The sequence below is a fragment of the Elaeis guineensis genome, chromosome 3 (genome assembly GCF_000442705.2).
Source record: "Elaeis guineensis isolate ETL-2024a chromosome 3, EG11, whole genome shotgun sequence".
Taxonomy (NCBI): domain Eukaryota; kingdom Viridiplantae; phylum Streptophyta; class Magnoliopsida; order Arecales; family Arecaceae; genus Elaeis; species Elaeis guineensis.
In genome coordinates, this window is record NC_025995.2 from 90948425 (window position 1) to 90954181 (window position 5757).

Genomic DNA, 5757 nt, shown 5'->3' on the forward strand with positions numbered 1-5757 from the left:
ATACTAACGCTTTTGGATCTTGCTTCCCCCCCTTCTGTTTTTACCTATTTTTGGTAATCCTTTTGTTGACTTCACTTATCTAGTTTCTAGCTTGCCTCTTGATTCAATACTAGAGTTTCTTTTCTATTATACCACAACTTGATTTATTTTTATTTGTTTCAGATCAACTCAGCAGTTATCTGTGGTTCCTATTAAACACATCTGTGTAATTGTATGAAAATATGCTTATGCACCCACTGCCTGTTTATTTCACGGTAATATGTGGTAACAAAGAATCTAAGAATTCCTAATATGAATGGAGTGATGATCCATTCATATTGGGGTTTGTGTGAGGGGTTTCTTAGGTTTCGTTGAGGAGAAGGGCCTGAACTTTCCGTCTCCACAGATGTAACGTGATAAATTATTTAACTTTGGACCATCTGTTACTCTGTTCTCACAGCTTAAGCACATATGTACATGCATGAAACTAGGAAATGTATAAAAAGTTCTATCAGTTACATGTTTGCATACATATACATGTACATAGGTATATCACACTGCCCCATTTCCCTGTCAGATTATTATATACATAAACAGATTAACCATAAGTCTGGGATCTAGTTATGAAGATTAGCTCGAAATTTACATATGAAATTCTTGGCAGACCTGAGGCTCTTGTCAACTTCATTAAACAATTTGTTTGTGAATGACTTGAGTTTGGGTCTCAGTTGAATATGCTACTCAAGCTTGGCATGATTATAAAACAGGTGAAGCTTGAGCCAGACTTCACTTCCTCGAGCTTGGCTTGTTTACGTCTCTAGCGATCATTTCTTCTCCATGATACTGATGAAATATATACATCCATAATTAGTAGTATTTAGAACTAATTGATGGTGTATTTATTATTATTCTTCGAAAAAAATTGTGACAAGTTCTTTGCATAGTCAGATTATAAACATGTACCTGTCAGATTAGGAAAAGGAATATTCGTGAAGGATCATGAGTCAGGAATCATTAGGCACCGATTTACTACTCATAACAATGCATGTTAAAACTGAATTATATAAGTCCAATTTTGGGTACTGATATTGAAAGCCCAACCGACATTGACAGTGACTACCAGCTATTTAATTCACTTGGTCCTCTCAATCCCACTCATTATCCATTAACTTGATTTTTTTACCACATCATCATTATTAGGAGAAGATAAGAATCAAATTGAAGTATGTAGTGTTGAAATTACTGCATCAACTGTATCATTGACATCTTATATAGGTGAAAAAAGTTACTGTACTTCAATATATAATGAAGTAAAATGTTCAATGTATATTAATATTTTTACATATATAATGCTTTGATATATGGGATAGGTTTAGGTAAAGTCAACCGATTTGGATTCGATTCGATCAAATCAAAATTGGACAATAAAGATCATACATTAATGATTTAAGCCATTAGATATGATATATTATCTTAAAACTACTTAAACATCGAAAATCATATGATTTGAAGATTCCTAACTTATACATCAAATGATTAAAAAATATATTTAATTTAATTTAGGTTATCCAATTTTTGACGACATAATGCATAGAATAGGACTTTCTAAATCATATAATTTTTTACGTACATACAAATTTGAGATAGTAGATCGCGTCCAACTATTTGAATCATCAATATAGAATCTTCATTATAAAGTTTTGATTTAACTGAACGTAAATCCAGTTACGATCGATCTCTTTCTACTTAAATTTTGTCTCTCTCTATATATATTATTTCATAGTTTCATGAATCCTGATTGATTGCTTATCTGACATGTGGCGCTCGTTATGTGGCTGGACCCTGATATCGTGTGGCCTACGTTATCCTTATCTTCGTGACTGATGAAGACTAAGCATCTGGATTAAGCTGGGCCAAGTTTCTTTGTCCACTACTCCCCAAGTTAATATCAGGTATTAAATCAAGTTAATTATGAATTAATTTTAAAAAAAATTATATTGCATAGAAACATAGACCCGTCTTTTGATTAATGTACATATTCTATTGTATCCGTACATTTATTTATTTTTGTACGGGTAAAAGAATTATGTACATTGATCAATTGATTGTCCAGTATGGACAGTTTGGAAAATGTGAGTAATTCAATAGGTCATTACCATAATCAAATGGTATGCTGAGGGTTCGAAAAAAATTTCGGATGGTATTTTTCTTTTGTTCTTCCTATACGGAAGAACTAAGGAGAAATGCTGTCGAAATTTTTTTTGGCTCTTGTTGCATATCATTTGATTTCTGTAATTGACCTATAGAATTAATGCATTTTTTGAATGGGATAGGACCTTCTTTACCTTTTAGTTGATGATAGCAAGCATTTACTATATAAACTTTATCTAGCTATTATTTTTTTGGATTTTATGAAATGACTGATATTTTTTACTCATTGCATTAATATAGATTGTATAATTTTTTTTATTTTTAGATAAATTGCAAGTTCGGTCATTTTTATCCTACAATGGACAAAAGTTGGATAAATAAACCAAGGAATAGTAAAGAATATTTAGATGGAGTTCATGACTTCATTAAATTTGGTATGGAGAAAAGTAGTTTGAATGAAAAGATTTTATGTCCATGTCGGAAATGTGTAAATAGTTCTTCTTTAGATCCACAAAATGTTGAAGAACATTTGGTATGAAATGGTTTTTTAAGAGGTTATACCGACTGGATTTTTTATGAAGAATCTATGTTGCCATCATCATGTAACCAACCCCTGACTCATTTTGGATCCACTAGCCTAGAAGACAATTCTGCAAGAGATGATGATATAAGGGGTTTGATCACAGATGCTTTTGGATTTGATGTTCAAAATTTAGGAGAATCCAGTAGTATACAAGAAACAGTTGGGATGTTTGATGGATGTACGCATACGGAACGTATACATGTTGAGGAGCCCATACATACATCTAATGATGAGACAGCTCGTTATCACACCTTAATGAAAGATGCAGACGAAGAATTATATCCGGGTTGTACAAAATTTTCTAAGATTTTTTTTCTTGTACATTTATTTCATATAAAATATTTGAATGGATGGTCTGGAAAGAGTTTTACCATGCTACTCAAGTTATTAAAGGATACATTTCCAGAAAGCACTCGTTTACCACCATCGTATTATGAAGCCAAGAAAGTAGTAAAGGAATTGGATCTTGGATACGAAAAGATTCATAGTTGTCCGAAAGATTGTATGTTATATCGGGGTGAAAACGCTAATCAAGAGTCATGCAATGTATGTGGATCTTCAAGATGGATAACACAAAAAGAAGATCGAGATGATGTACTGAATGAATTGGATGCAACACGGAGTAAAAAGAAATCGGCCAAGGTATTGCGTTACTTTCCTCTTATACCTAGATTGAAAAGGATTTATGCATCATCAAAAACAGCTTCATCAATGAGATGGCATCATGAAGGACGTATAAAGGATGGAATGTTGAGACATCCAGCAGATAGTCTTCAATGGAAAGTATTTGATGATAGGCATCCTGATTTTACCTCTGATGTTCGCAGTGTTAGGTTTGGCTTAGCTTCTGATGGCTTCAATCTATTTCAGACCCTGAGTTCTACCTACAGCACTTGACCAGTCATTTTGATACCTTACAATTTGCCACCGTGGATGTACATGAAACAATCATCACTTATCTTGTCAATGGTTATTCCAGGAGATAAGGGTCCAGGCAATGATATTGATATTTTTCTACAGCCTTTGATAGAGGAATTGAAACAGTTGTGGGAGGGTGTTGATGCATTTGATGCTTCCAACGGCCAAACATTTAAACTACGGGCAGCTTTGTTATGGACTATTAATGATTTTCTAGCATATGCCAATTTATCTGGCTGGAGTACAAAGGGACGGGTCGCATGTTCTTGTTGTGGAGATTCAACACATTCAATTTGGTTAAAACATGGAGGTAAATTTTGTTACATGGGACATCGTCGATGGTTGGAAGCAAATCATCCGTTTCGATTTCAAAAAGATTTGTTTGATGGTACTATAGAATTGGGATGTGCCCCTATTCCACCTTCTGGAACTGATGTTCATAGACAAATGGATGGCATGAATTACAGCTATGGTAAGCACTCAAAGTCCTCTAAAAAAAGAGGAAGGGATGATGTTGAAAGCTCAGTGCACGAAGGATTACCAGAGGAAGTCAGTATCAGTACTATAGATGCAGAGGTGTTTCAAGATCCAGACAATTATTTCGAGGATGAAAATGAGGAAGACACACAGATAGCATCTACACAACAGCCAAGTAAACATTTATGGAAAAAATGAAGTATCTTTTTTGACTTACCTTATTGGAAATATAATCTTATTCGGCACAATCTTGATGTCATGCATATAGAGAAGAATGTTTGCGATAATTTACTTGGAACATTTTTAAACCTTGATGGAAAGAGCAAAGATAACATGAAGGCACATCTTGATTTAAAAGAAATGGGTATCCAACAGGAACTTCATCCTAAAATGCTTGCTAATGATAGAATTTATGTGCCTCCTGCATGTTACACAATGTCTGCTCGAGAAAAGGATAATTTTTTGGGAGTTTTAAAAAGTATCAAAGTACCCGATGGATATGCATCAAATATTTCATGATGTGTGCATCTAAAGGATCGAAAACTTTCAAATCTTAAAAGTCATGATGGTCACATATTGATGCAAGATATTTTTTCAATAGCTTTAAGATCGTCATTGCCGAAACAAGTTGTTACAATTGTACTTCGATTATCGTCATTCTTTAAGGCATTATGTTCCAAAGTTATTGATCCTCGGAAACTTGATCAGTTAGAATCCGATATTGCAATTACACTTTGTCAGGTGGAAAAGATTTTTCCTCCTGGATTTTTCACTATTATGGTACATCTGCTCATTCACCTAGCTTCAGAAGTTAAAGTTGGTGGACCGGTACATTATAGATGGATGTATCCTATTGAGAGGTATTATTACCAACCTTAAATCTTTTGATAATTTTATTAGAAATAACAGCATACTGATATTTTAATAAATATTTAATTCTTGAAGGTATCTTGTGCGTCTTAAAGATTATGTGCGAAATAGAGCCTATCCCGAAGGCTCGATTGCTGAAGCATATATTGCGAATGAATGTTTGACATTTTGTTCAAGATATCTTCAAGGTGTAGAGACTATTTTTAGTCGACCTCAACGGCATAATGACTTTATGGAGAATGCAGAACTGTATAAGTTCTTAACTGCTGAAAATTCTTGGGAAGAGCTGAAAGTATTGTACTTGATCAAAAATCCTTAGCACAAGCACATCGTTATGTGTTACTTCATAGTGACATAATATCTGACCATCGCAGGTTAGTATATTTAAGGAATGACATCAAAATTTAAATTTTATATTAGATATAATGTTCTAAATGATATATTTATATTTTATGCAGTGAATTTTTAATTTATCAGAGACGAGCCAATCATAACATTCGTCCTAATGCAAGGATTGAACAGCAATGGTTGGTCGAGTTATTCCCTATGTGGCTTTCGAATCAGGTGTGATTTATATTTAATTATGGGATATATTAATTTTTGATACATATTTAATATCAGATAACTCAACTGTACTTCGTCATATCATTTTTTGTTAGGTATCAAAGATGATGGAGACAAATAATTCAGATGAACTAATAGCTCTTGCTCGAGGACCTAACAAGATTGTGAATAGATATAACGGTTTCATAATTAATGGCTTTAAATTTCATACTAGA